The sequence below is a fragment of the Bubalus kerabau genome, chromosome 8 (genome assembly GCF_029407905.1).
Source record: "Bubalus kerabau isolate K-KA32 ecotype Philippines breed swamp buffalo chromosome 8, PCC_UOA_SB_1v2, whole genome shotgun sequence".
In the NCBI taxonomy this organism is placed as follows: domain Eukaryota; kingdom Metazoa; phylum Chordata; class Mammalia; order Artiodactyla; family Bovidae; genus Bubalus; species Bubalus kerabau.
The window spans coordinates 10,711,400-10,726,238 of record NC_073631.1 but is presented as its reverse complement, the minus strand read 5'-3'; positions in this window follow the sequence as shown (position 1 = coordinate 10,726,238).

The window sequence follows — 14,839 nt, the reverse complement described above, 5'->3', positions numbered from 1 at the left end:
GAGCTTAGCCTGGTTTCTGAGCCACAGGGAGCCTGAGTAGAAGCTGTGGCCACTGTTACTGTCCTATATCAACCTCACGCACTGACTCGTTTCCCTTTGGCCTCAATCTCAGAACAGTTTGAGCCTCCCCAACTCTGATCTCCTTCTTTTAGGGTGAGGGAGCTATTTAGAAAAAATGGCTCTTAAGGGATAGATTTCAACTTGTGATTTCATTTTCTCTTTCTTTCTGTCCTGTTTTATCTTGATTTCTCCACCCACTTATTTTACATTTTCCTTTCTCTGGTTACACTTTACTTATTTTTAAAACTTGTGTATTTTTTTAGTAAGGACTTTAAATCCTTTCTGGAACGAGACTGAGTAAAATTATATAAATAATTTTAAAAGAATTCGAAGAACGTCAAAAGTATTTGCTACTTACTCCACATAAAATATAGATGAAATCAGTCAAGTGTGGAGGAGAAACCCTAGGATTAAGCAGTCTTGCATGACTGAAATTTGGTGGAAGAAATAACCTTCATGTCAGATATTTTTGTATTCAATTATCTTCTGGCTCCATGAACCAGAAACTTCTCCCTTTAAAAGTATCAAAGAGCATATCATCTTATTTTATAAGAAATGTCTGATCAAACATCAAATCAAACTTCTTAATGATAAAATAGGTTACTGGAGTGGGGAAGAAGGAGCGGACAGTGCTAGGGCTTTTGGTGAGTAAATCATGTGCTGTGTGCTCAGTCACTCGGTTGTGTCAGACGCTTCATGACCCCGTGGACTGTAGCCCACCAGGCTCCTCTGTCCATGGGATTCTCCAGGCAAGAATACTGCAGTGGGTTGCCATTTCCTTCTCCAGGGAATCTTCCGGACTCAGGGATCAAACCTGCATCTCTTGCATTAGCAGGTGGGTTCTTTACCACTATCGCAACTTGGGAAGTCCAAGTAAACCATAAGCTATGTGAAAGTACAGTTCATGTATCTTACAAGAATTAATCAATTCTAGTATATATACGTGTGTGTGTATATATATACAAATATATATTTACTTTTTATAATCACAATGAAATGTGTGTCCACTGTAAAGTATTTGGGAAAAAGAGGTTACTACAAAAGAAAGCAATACACATGACCCAAATCTGAGATCAACTCTGAGATCATTGTTAACAGTTTGGTGTATATCCATGTAGTCTTTTCTATTGACACGGACAGTCTTCTGTTTTCTAAAATGGGATCATATTTTACTTATTGTTTATAACTTGCTTTTTCAGTTAACTACAGATCCTAAATATCTTCCCATATTATTAACTATTACTTTAAAATAATTTTTGTAACATACATAATACATGTTCTTGGTAATATATGCAAATAGTAGAGCGCCGTATGGAGACACAAGTCAAATCCCACTCATCCCACCAGCGTCTCACGGGCACTCCCTAGAAGTGCCCACTGCAATATTTCAATGTGTGCATGCGTAAAGGAGGTTGGTAAATGGAACTATAGCTCTTAAGAGAATTGAGGTAGGTCTCCATACTGATGAGAAAAGATGTCAAAAATATGTAAAGGGTAGAGTAATATTGATAATATGATTCCTTTTATGTAGAAAAATAATTTCCCTGCAAAGGCCCAGACAATATCTGAAAGGATGTACACACACACACACACACATGCACACATTGAACTATTGCAGTGGGCACGTCCAGGGAGCGCCCGTGAGACACTGGTGGGATAAGTGGGATTTGACTTGTGTCTCCATACGGCGCTCTACTATTTGAATATATTACCAAGAACATGTATTATGTATTTACAAAAATTATTTTATTTATTTAGTAAAAATACTAAAACACTATAAATGTAACATATATATATTTACTAAGTAAATAACACTATAAATTTAAATTATAAATTATGTAACATTTATAGTGTTAAATAAAATAATTTAAATTTATAGTGTTAAATAAAATAATTTTTGTAACATACATAATACATGTTCTTGGTAATATATGTTATATATATAGTGTTATTTATAGTAATATATTTATGTAACATAATCATGTAAATTTAAACACTATAAATGTTACATAAATAAAGATATATAACTTTTAATTTTTATCCCCTGGGAGACAGCCTTTTGAAATATGACATAAAGTAAAAATTATAAAGGAAAAATCTGATATCCTTGACTACATAAATCTCAAACATTTGCAAAGTGAAACAAACAAACAAAAATCACTAGGTATAAATAATAAATGAAAATCTGAGAACGATATTTTCAGTGCAAATTATAGATAAATGACTAATTTCCTCAGTGTGTGTTGGCATTTCAGGGATAAAGAAAAATAAGTAGCCAAACAAAATAAAAACAAAAGAAAGAAAAAGGAAAAACAGCCATAAAAAGGTGAAATGCCCATTCATAAAGAAATGAAAATCAAATAAAGATGAATGCATTTGGTAACTGTCATCGTTGGTTAGATGCAAAGAACTCTGTACTTACAGTTGCAGAAGTATAAACTGGTACAATCTTCTTTGGAGGGTGAATTGACAATACCAACATTCTAAATACATCTTTTAACTCAGAAATTCCACTCCTCAGTTTTGTTGTTGTAATTTGTCTCTAAGTGATGTCCAACTCTTTGTGACCCCATGGACTGTAGCATACCAGGCTTCCCTGTCCTTCACTATCTCCCAGAGTTTGCTCAAACCCATGTCCATTGAGTCGGTGATATCATCCAACCATCTCATCCTCTGTCACCCACTTCTCAGCTTGCCCTCAATCTTTCCCAGCATCAGGGTCTTTTCCAATCAGTCAACCCTTCCCATCAGGTGGCCAAAGTATTGGAGCTTCAGTTTCAGTACCAGACCTTCCAGTGAGTATTTAGGGTTGATTTCCTTTAGAATTGACTGGTTTGATGGTCTTGCAGTTCAAGGGACTCTTAAGAGTCTTCTGCAACACCACAGTTCGAAAGCATCTACTCTTTGGTACTCAGCCTTCTTTATGGTCCAACTCTCACATCCATACGTGATTACTGGAAAAACCATAACTTTGACTATATGGACCTTTGTCGGCAAAGTGATGTCTCTGGTTATAAATGTATTGTCTAGTTGTTATAGCTTTTCTTCCAAGGAGCAAACATCTTTCACTTTCATGGCTGCAGTCAGCATCGTTGGTGATTTTGGAGCCCAAGAAAATAAAATCTGTCACTGCTTCTGCTTTTTCTCCTATTTGCCATGAAGTGATCGAACCAGATGCCATGACCTTAGTTTTATGAACGTTGAGTTTTAAGCCAGCTTTTTCTGTCTTCTCTTTCACCCTCATCTGGAGGCTCTTTACTTTCTGACCTTAGAGTGGTATCATTTGCATATCTGAGGTTATTGATATTTCCCCTGGCAATCTTGATTACAGTTTGTGAGTCATCCAGCCTGGCATTTTGCATGATGTACTCTGTATATAAGTTTAAGAAGCAGAATGACAATATACAGCCTTGACATACTCCTTTCCCTATTTGGAATTAGTCTGTTGTTCCACATACGGTTCCAACTGTGGCTTCTTGATCCACGTGCAGGTTTCTCAGGAGACAAGTAAAGTGGTCTGGTATTCTCATCTCTTTAATAATTTTCCACAGTTTGTTGTCATCCACACAGTCGAAGGTTTTAGCATAGTCAATGAAGCACAAGTAGATGTTTTCCTGGAACTCCTTTGCTTTCTCCATGATCTAATGAATGTTGGCAATTTGATCTCTGGTTCCTCTGCTTTTCCTTAGCCCAGCCTGTACATCTGAAGTTGTCGGTTCGTGTACTGTCAAATCCTAGCTTGAAGGATTTTGAGCATAACTTAGTTAGCATGTGAGGCGATCACAACTGTATGGCACTTTGAACCTTCTTTGGCATTGCCCTTCTTTAGGATTGTAATGAAAACTGACCTTTTCCAGTCCTGTGGCCACTGCTGAGTTTTCCAAATTTGCTGACATATTGAGTGCAGCACTTTAACAGCTCCATCTTTTAGGATTTTAAATAACTCAGCTGGAATTTCATCACCTCCACTAGGCTTCCCTCATAGCTCAGTTGGTAAAGAATCTCCCTGCAATGCAGGAGACCCAGGTTTGATTCCTGGGTCAGGAAGATCCTCTGGAGAAGGAAATAGCAACCCACTCCAGTATTCTTGCTTGGAGCATCCCATGGACAGAGGAGCCTGGTAGGCTACAGTCCGTGGGATCACAAGAGTCAGACACGACTTAGAGACTAAACCACCACCACCACTAGCTTGTTCCTTGGTCTTTATCCCATATAATTAAGTATGTAAAAGGGTGTCTATAAGGATATTTGTTATAGTGTTATTTAAATAGCAAATTCTCATATTTGAATGCATTTAATGAAAACACATGAAACCATTCCTTAGAATTACTTAGAATAACCACTAGATGTCACAATTGTTGCACAAAAATAAAGCTATACCCAAAGTCAATCAAATTTGAAGGTAATAAAGAACTTTGTATATACAGTCCTTCATGTGTGCGTGCTCAGTCATGTCAGACTCTGCAACACCATGGACTGTAGCCTGTCACGCTCCTCTGTCCATGTTATTTTCCAGGCGAGAATACTGGAGTAGGTTGCCGTTTCCTCCTCCAGGGGAATCTTCCCAACCCAGGGATGGAACCAGCGTCTCCTGTGCTTCCTGCATTAGCAGGTGGATTCTTTACCACTGAGCCACCTGGGAAGCCCCCATACAGGCTTTCACTTCAAGATAACTGGTGCTTATCCAGGCCACCCAACTCTTCAACAAGGACAATTTACATCACGAAGTACTTTGTAAAACAGTATTTCACAAACTGATCTTCAAATTCTCTTTTTAAAAAATGTTTTTCTCATATCAAGGAACTCAAACCAGGGCTCTGCGGCAATCTAGAGGGGTGGGATGGGGAGGGAGGTGAGAGGGATGCTCTAGAGGGAGGGGACTTATGTATACATAACTACGACTGATCCATGATGATGTCTGGCAGAAACCAACACAACATTGTAATTATCCTTCAATTAAAAATAAGAAAAAATAAAAAAAAATTTATCACAAAGAAGTCTCAGTGGGTTTTTATATGCTTTTATAAAACTTTATTCTAAAATGCACTAAAATGGAGTAGGCTTTTGTGGTGTGATTTGGGAGCTTCCAGGAGGAACTCAGGCTTCAAAGAATCTCACCACAAACATGTATAATTCCTAAAATTTCGCTATGGAAGATTAATGTTGAGGAGTTTAAGAGTTTCCAATCTTTAGAAGTGTTAACTGTAAAATATCTCTGAATGAGGTGACCCTTTGAGCACTATTACTGAATAGTTTTGAAGATTTATTGAGCTTTAAACAAGAACAAAGCCCACTGCGAAAGAAACGTAAAATGAGTGCCCAGGAGACGAGGTGGGGCGGGGTGCCGCATGCTGGAAAGCGGCTCCGGCTGGGCTTTGCACGCCTACCTGGTCAGCCTTTACGCTAGGCGTGACACAACTCACTGAGATCTACTTCTGAGAAGTGCGAATACTTTGGGGACCCTAAGACCCTAGATAACATGGGGCTTATCAAAACCTGTATTCTCACAACGCTTTCCTAATGTCACCCTTATTTCCCTTATATCAAGTGCATATTTGATGCTGATCTAAAGTAAATACACACAAATATATTAGGAAATATATATCATTTATTTGTTTCTGTACTCAGAAACTAATAGTCAAAGCAAATGTTGAAACCAAGCCCATATTTAGTTTTCGATTAAGAAGTTCCAAATAAAAGCAACTGCACACAGACAGAGGGCTAAATAAACGTTTGGCTTTAAAATCAGGATTTCTTCATCAAATACAGAAGCAGGAGGTGCAAACTGAATAGGAAAAAAAATCAACAGTGTTAGGTGATAACTTTTACAAATAGTTGCTCACTAGTTTTATATCAGATATAAAATACAATCGGTAATGAAAGGGCTGAGAAGGTCTCACTTTGGCAAAGCAAAACAGAATATCAAACCTGAAGATTCAGGTGCTTTTTGAAAGTTTTTCATTTGTAATGAATTACAACATTTGTTACAATATTAACAAAGTGATATATGTAAGTATATTTAGTGTTAGATATTAGTCAGCTCCATATTAATACCTTTAGTCCATGGTACTGTCTACAATTTTCAAAGCAGATTTTCATACTTTCTTTGATTTTCTCCTATAGAATGACTTTTTTGGATTGATATAAAAAGTACTATCAGCCTGTAATTAATTTTCTCCATCCAACCTATAGGTCCAACTGAATTAAATATCTTTAACCTCAGGCATTTCAGAAAGAGGAAAATAAGTCTGCCTATTGCTTGTGGCCACCTCATGCGAAGAGTTGACTCATTGGAAAAGACCCTGATGCTGGGAGGGATTGGGGGCAGGAGGAGAAGGGGACGACAGAGGAGGAGATGGCTGGATGGCATGACTGACTCAATGGACGTGAATCTGAGTGAACTCCGGGAGTTGGTGATGGACAGGGAGGCCTGGCGTGCTGCGATTCATGGGGTGGCAAAGAGTCAGACATGACTGAGCGACTGAACTGAACTGAACTGATTGCTTGTGGGCAAAATTTTTTAAAGCTAGAGATGACATCAGTACCCAGTCCCCTAGCCACCTCCCCTGGCCTCACAGCTCTAGCTCATTCATGTCTTTTTCAAATGGACATGGTTTATGATGTCAGTTGTTCAGTCGTGTCCAACTCTACGACCCATGGACTATAGCTGCCAGACTCCTCTGTCCATGGAATTCTCCAGGCAAGAATACTGGAGGGGGTTGCCATTTCCTTCTCCATGGTTTGTAACTGAATAAGTAGTAATACCTTTTCCTTCACCATGCCATCATCCATTTTTTCCTATCCTTGAACTAAATGGTAAGGGTTACATCTTTATCCTAACATGATGGAAGAGCAGTGTGGTAGCTCTAAACTGGTTAAGGGCTGGGTCTTTTCCCCCACCCAGTTTATCTTAGGTCATATTATTGGAGAAGTGTGCAAACACACAGTTTTGTAGACCAGGGGTCTTCTAAGCATGGATGCAGCCATGATGATCCATCAGGGCAGCGATCCACAAAATCCAACCCAGCCAAACCCAGCCCACCACTTGTTTATCTTTCCTTAAAAATTTTTTTATTAAGATAAAATACACAAACATAGAATTTACTCTCTAAATCATGTTTAAGTGTGCGGTGGTATTAAATACATTCCGAATGTTATGTAACCAGCACCAATGACTGAATCCTTTATAGTGTCTCCTCCACCCACTCAAACTCCTGTGCATAATAGCAGCATCAACTTTCCACTGGGCCCTTCCCCGAGTTAATTAGTTTCTCATTCTTGTATTCCCCCCTAAAAATCATAGCAAAAGGGGAGAGGTGGGTCTCATAACTCTTGGCTCAATTACTTTGACTTATTTAAGAAGGCTAGTTTAACGAGAAAAAGCTGAAGCATGATACTGTGTTTCTTTAAACTTGTAATGCATTTTGGGTTTTTTTTTTATTTTGTTTTGAGGTTATTTTTAAAATTCTGTTTATTTATTTATGGCTGCACTGGGTCTTCGTTGCTGCACGTGGGCTCTCCCTAGTTGTGGTGAGCGGGGCTATTCTCTGCTTGTGGTGCCCAGGCTTCACTGTGGTGGCTTCTCTTCTTGCAGAGCACAGGCTCTAGGCACATGGGCTCAGTGGTTGTGGCACATGGGCTTCACTGCCCAAAGGCAAGTGGAAACTTCCCACACCAGGGATCAAACCCATGTTCCCTGCAAGGTGGATTCTTAACCATTGGACCAGCAGGGAAGTCCTTGTAATGCATTTTGAATAGGGTCATACTCATCTGGGCCTGTCATGGCTCATGGTAAAGAATTCACCTGCAATGCAGAAGACACGGATTCAATCTCTGGGTCAGGAAGAGCCCCTGGAGTAGGAAATAGCTACCCACTCCAGCATTCTTGCTGGGAAACTCCCATGGACAGAGGGGCCTGGGGGGCTGTGGGGTCACAAAGAGTTGGACATGACTGAAATGACTGAACATGCTCGATTCTCATCATCCAAATTCAAGTATCATCATGGAGCGCACTACCATTCTTTCTGGACAAGCATCTGTAAAGGAAGATTCTGATATGCAACATGCTACCTTGCATCACCTTTTTCATCCTCAGCTCCAATACTAGGTGTGGTCACTCACCTAGAGCCAGACATCCTAGAGGTGGAGTCAAGTGGGCTTTAGGAAGCGTTACTACAAACAAAGCTAGTGGAGGTGATGGAATTCCAGCTGAGCTATTTAAAATTCTAAAAGATGATGCCGTTAAAAGTTCTGCACTTAATATGTCAGCAAACCTGGAAAACTCAGTGCTGGCCACAGGACTGGGAATGGTCAATTTTCATTCCAATCCCAAAGAAGGACAATGCCAAAGAATGTTCAAACTTCTGTACAACTGCACTCATTTTACATGCTAGCAAAGTTATGATCAAAGTCCTTCTAGTTAGGCCTCAACAGTACAGGAACCGAGAACTTCTAAATGTACTATCTGAGTTTAGAAAAGGTAGAAGAACCAGAGATCAAATTGACAACATTCATTGAATCATAGAAAAAACAAGGGAATTCCAGAAAAACATCTGCTTCACCGACTACACTAACATCTTTGATTGTGTGGATCACAACAAACTGTGAACAATTCTTAAAGAGATGGGAATACCAGACCACATTACCTTCCTGAGAAACTTGTATGTGGATCAGGAAGCAACAGTTAGAATCAGATATGGAACAACAGACTGGTTCAAAATTGGGAAAGGAGTAAGTCTAGGCTGTATATTGTTATCCTGTTTATTTAACTTCTATGCAGAGTACACCATGCGAAATGCTGGGCTGGATGAATCTGGAAACAAGCTGGAAACAAAATTACCAAGACAAATATCAACAACCTCAGATATGCAGATGATACCACTCTCATGGCAGGAAGTGAAGAGGAACTAAAGAGCCTCTTAATGAGGGTAAAAGAGGAGAGTGAAAAGAGCTGGCTTAAAACTCAATATTTAAAAAACTAGGATTGTGGTATCTGGTCCCATCACTTCATGGCAAATAGAAGGGGGAAAAGTGGAAGTAGTGACAGATTTTCTTGGGCTCCAAAATAACTGAAGACACTGACTGCAGCTATGAAATTAAAAGATGCTTGCTCCTTGGAAGGAAAGCTATGGCAAACCTAGACAGCACATTAAAAAACAGAGACATTACTTTGTCGACAAAGATCCATATAGTCAAGGCTATTGTTTTTCCAGTAGTCATGTACAGACAGATGTGAGAGTTGGACCATAAAGAAGGCTAAGTGCTGAGGAATGGATACTTTCAAATTATAGTGCTGAAGAAGACTCTTGAGAGTCCTTTGGATAACATGGAAATCAAACCAGTCAATTCTAAAGGAAATCAACCCAGAATATTCATTGGAAGGACTGATGCTGAAGCTGAAGCTCTGATCCTTTGGCCACCTGATGCGAAGAGCCGACTCATTGGAAAAGACACCAAAGCTAGGAAAGATTGAGGGCAAAAGCAGAGGGGTCCAGCAGAGGATGGGATGGTTGGATTAGTCGGACATGACTTAGTGACCGAACACACAGACACAAACAGAACTTAAGGAAAGTCCGTTGCACCCTCACAACCATCTTTGAAAAGAAGTGTGGTGGCTATTAGCCTTCTTTGGTGGCTAGGACAATAAAGCATCTGCCTGCAATGCAGGAGACTGGGGTTTGAGCCCTGGGTCAGGAAGATTCCCTGGAGAAGGGAATGGCTACCAACTCCAGTATTCTTCTGGAGAATTCCATGGACAGAGGAGCCTGGTGGGCTATAGTCCATGGGGTTGCAAAGAGTAGTACACGATTGAATGACTAAGACTACTACTAAAGTGGTTAATACTGTGTCAAGGTGCAGATGTAGAAACTGAGAAACAGGAGCTGGGATTCTCAGACACCTGCCCATCGCCTACTTAGTGAGAGGAGACCCGGAACTACAGGGATCTCAGTGCTCTTGACTCCACACCCAGGGCTCCTCTGCTGCCTCCCACTGAAACAAATTAAGAATTTCAAGGCAAGCTTTCCCCGGTGGTCCAGTGGTTAAGAATCTGCCTTGGCGACGCAGGGGATACGGGTTCCATCCCTGGTCTGGAAAAATTCCACATGCTGCGGGGCAACTCTGCCCATGTGCTACAGCAGCTGAGCCCCTGAGCTGCAGCCACTGAAGCCTACACATCCTGGAGCCCGTGCTCTGCCACAAGAGAAGCCACGGTGATGAGAAGCATGAACACGGTGGCTGGAGAGTGTTCCCCCCCCCGCCCCGCCCCCCCCACCCGCCACAACCAGAGGAAAGCCTGAGCAGCAATGAAGAGCCAACACAGCCAGAAAAGAATACAGAAAGAAAGAATTTCCAGACGGCGTCCAGACTATTAAACCAAGGGCAGAGCCCTTCTGAACCCAGGACCTCATGTGCCTGCATGGGTCCCACAAAGCGCTGCTCTCATGACACAATGCCTTCCCAAAGCACAGATCCAGCTGGGTCTCGGGGGACCCGGGGAGTGCTTCTTATGTGTCCATGGTACAGCTTGTGCATATGCCACAGTCAAAGAATTGCTAATTTCTCTTGGCAGGGAGAGTGACTTTACTTCCAACAAAAAATTCAGAGGCATCTGTAGAAACAAAAACAAATACATAAACACAGGAAAAAAGGCTGCCAGTCCCTTGAAGGGCGACTGTCGATAGCAGGGCTCCCAAGTAAAACATCAGGGTAAGATGATTTTCTTTTTTCTTTGCCATTTTTCTCATTGGAGCATCCTAAATTTTGATTCCTTTACTTCCTTAACAATCATACTTTTGTCCTTTGAATAAACTGAATTTCTATTCATCATCCTTTCATGGTACCACTTCTAAAAGCAAGTATTTCACTTGAGTTGAACTTTAGAACTTTAGATAATTTCCACTTTTCAGTGTTAGGTCTTCCTTAATTTTTGCTCTGTTCCTGGTCATGGTGGTTCTGCTTTAGGGGAAATTTATCAGTCTCTCCCTAACTCTAGGCTTCCCAGTAGTAAAGAATCTGCCTGCCAGTGCAGAAGATGCAAGAGACAGGGTTCCATTCCTGGGTCCGGAAGATCCCCTGAAGTAGGCAATGGCAAACTCACTCCAGTATTCTTGCCTGGAGAATTCCATGGACAGAGGAGCCTGGCGGGCTCCAGTCCATGGGGTTGAGTCAGACACAACTGAACAACTGAACACACACACACACACACACACACACACACACACACACACACTGCCTAACTCCATGTTATTAGCATTAATGGCTTTTTCTCCCTCTGTGCCTGCCAAAGTTGTACTGGCTGGTGGAGAGAGAAGCAGTCTAAGAAGGGTAGGGACAGTTGGCTTTTGATGCTTTCCATTCTGTGGCTGAGCCATTCTCCCCCACCCCCACCCCCACCTCTCAGGTCACATTTTCTTTCAGTCTCTTTTATTCCCCAACAGAGGAATTCAGTGTCCTTTGGCTCCCCGCTCTGGGAGTCCTAAGCTACCTAGCTTGTGCCCTTTTCAGGCTAAGTATTAGGAAAGCAATCAGATTAACTTCACTGTACTGAAATACCAATACAATTCAGCTTCCCGCTCCTAATGCTGATCTCACAATTGCTGCCACCAAGTTTTTAATTTTTCTTTTGGCTGCACAGCATATGGATCTTAGCTCCCCAGCCAGGGATCAAACCCCCACTCCCTGCACTGGAAGTGCGGAGTCTTAACCACTGGACTGTCAGGGAAGTCTCTGCCACAGGATTTTATCTTGCCATTTGTTCTACCAAAGGAAGGTTTTGCTTGTCAACTCAACTGCCTGGTGAATCTTAGAATCAGCTATTTCCTCCTCTACCTAGGAAACTATCAGCTTTATTTTTCTTCCTGAAAGGCTGACCCCAGAAATAATTGACCATTAGATAAAAACAAACGATATATTTTTTTAAGGGATGGTTTATTTGTTCCTGATAACCATAGACCAACATAACACTATGTATGTGTGCTGTGCTAAGTCGCTTCAGTCACGTCCATGTCTTTGCAACACTATGCACTGTAGCCCACCAGGCTCCTCTGTAGCCCACCAGGCTCCTCTGTCCATGGATTCTCCAAGGAAGAATACTGGAGTCGGTTGCCATATCCTCCTCCAGGGGATCTTCCTGAAGGATAGAACCTGAGTCTCTTACTTCTCCAGTATTGGCAGGTGGGTTCTTTACTACTAGTGTGACCTGGGAAGCCCCAACCACTATGTATATGTGGACTTAAATTCACAGCCTAAAAGTTGAGAGTTACATTTTATTCGGCAGCGATTTTTAGGACTTCAAACCCAGGAGACAGTATCTCAAGAGACCCTAAGAGAACTGTTCACAAGAGGCGAGGGGAGGAGCCAGATTATATAGAAGTTTTGCAGAAAAATTTCAGGTAAGCTGAACATCAAGAGATTATTGTTAATTAGAGAAAACCAGATAACCCAAGTTAAGGAATTTAGCACTTTTCTATGTATGGGAGGGCTTCCCTGGTAGCTCAGTCAGTAAAGAATCCTCCTGCATGCAATGCAGGAGAACAGGATTCTATCCCTGGGTCAGGAAGATCCCCTGGAGAAGGAAATAGCAACCCACTCCAGTATTCTTGCCTGGGAAATGCCATGGGCAGAGGAGTCTGGTGATCTACAGTCCACTGGGTTGCACAGAGTCAGACACAGCTTAGCAACTAAACCACCCCACCACTGACTGCTGGGCAGAGAATTAATGATACAGGAAAAGGGTGGGATCCTGGAGACCGCTGACAAGCTATTGCACCACCAGTGAGCCATGGTGGTGGTTTGCCTGGATGGCTGTATGGGTAGACGCAAGAGTCCGGGCTCACTGAAATCATTCCTTTGGTATGCACCTCAGCTGTCTGGGGCCTGTATCCTGTGTTTCCACATCCTGCGTTTCCTCAGGGCTCACCGCAGGAGGTGACTGTAGTCTGATGGCTGCTATGATAGAGGGCAGGTATTCCTTCCTTCCTGAGTTCCCTCAGGGCTCACCAGCTCTCCACTGTGATGGTTGCGATTGCTGATAACTGTGACCTCCCTTGTTTACTGATACGGCAGGAAATATTCCACTTCTTATATATCATAGTGCTGCTGCTGCTAAGTCGCTTCAGTCGTGTCCGACTCTGTGCGACCCCATAGACGGCAGCCCACCAGGCTCCCCCGTCCCTGGGATTCTCCAGGCAAGAACACTGGAGTGGGTTGCCATTGCCTTCTCCTATATATCATAGTAGTTTGACTGTAAATGCGTGATTTAACATCTATTCCAAACCCCATGAGTGTTTATTCTTCAGTTTATTTCCCTGGTAACAGAGGCAGTCACTTATAACCTAACCAGAATTAGAAAGGACTCTGCTCCCAACCTAAACCCAGATATTTCTCACCTCCCACCCAGATTAGGCTGTTTTACCACATTTTGCTAATAAATATTCAGCATTTTCTAAGGGAATCTGGGATCATGAGAGAGATTTTTTCTGACATGGAGCCAGGAAAGCTCACAATACCTCTTCATAGCGTAAAGACAAATACTCCTCAAGGTTACCCCCGCGTTTGCTTTATGCTCTTTGTATCGGTCATCTACTGCCATGTAACAAACTGCCCCTGAGAAACGGAGTATTTCCTGCCATATCAGTAAACAAGGATGTCACAGTCATCAGTGATTCTGGCTCTCCAAACGTGAATTCCTGAGCCCTAGAGGCAGTCAGGAGGCAGAACGATGCCTGCATCATTGGCAGCCACCAGGTCGCAGCCACTCCCTACAGTGATCAATGAGAACTAAGGATGTGAACAAAGCAGGATACTGGCCCCAGATAGCTGAGGTGCATGTCAAAGGAATGATGCCAGTGAGCTCAGACTCTTGAATCTTCCCATATACAGAAAAGCACTAAATCCCTTAACCTGAGATGTCTGGTTTTCTTTAATTCACCACATACCTATGATGTTCAGACTACCTGCCCCTTGTTGCAAACTTCTATATAAGCTGCCTCCTCCCCGCGCCTCCTCGGAGCACTTCTCTCAGGATTACTTGAGATGCTGCCTCCTGGGCTTGAAGTCCTGAAAATTCCCACTGAATAAAACACAACCCTCAACTTTTAGGTTGTGATGATTTTTTTAAGTTGACAGCTCCACACATACCATCTTGAAACAACAGTAAGCACTATTTCACATAGGATGTGTGGGGCAGGAACTTGAGGCAGCTTAGCCAGGAGATTCTGGCTTGGGACCTTTCAGTCAGGTTGCAACTGAGACGTTGGCCAAGGCTGCAGTAATCTGATACCTGTTTCCAACATGGCTGGAAAATTGGTAGGGGGCCTCAGTTCTTCCTAAATTAACTCTAGGGGCTGTGTATGTCCTTACAACACGGCAGCTGGCTTCACCCCAGCGGAAGTGATCCAAGAGAGAGAGGCAGAAGCTACATCTTTTATGACCTATAACCTCAGAAGTCACAAGCTATCATTTCTGCAAAGTCTTACTGGTAACACATGTCAGCCCTGCTGCAGGGAAGAGCCAATTGTGACTCCTAGTTGGATCTGTTTCTTTGGTTTGCTTTTCGTTGCTTTATTATTATAATCATACGTAATGGCCTACCTTGGGGACCCTGCCCCTCTGCCTGACTATAAGGGCCTTTGTTCAGCTCACAGAGAGACAACTTGAATGGAATGCACAGGTGGGCATTCCAGCCCACCTGTGAATGGCTGCAGGAAAGAAATGAACACATCCCCTCCTATGTTGCAGGATAAATGGCCTTTTTACTTTACTTCCTCACCCCCTAACA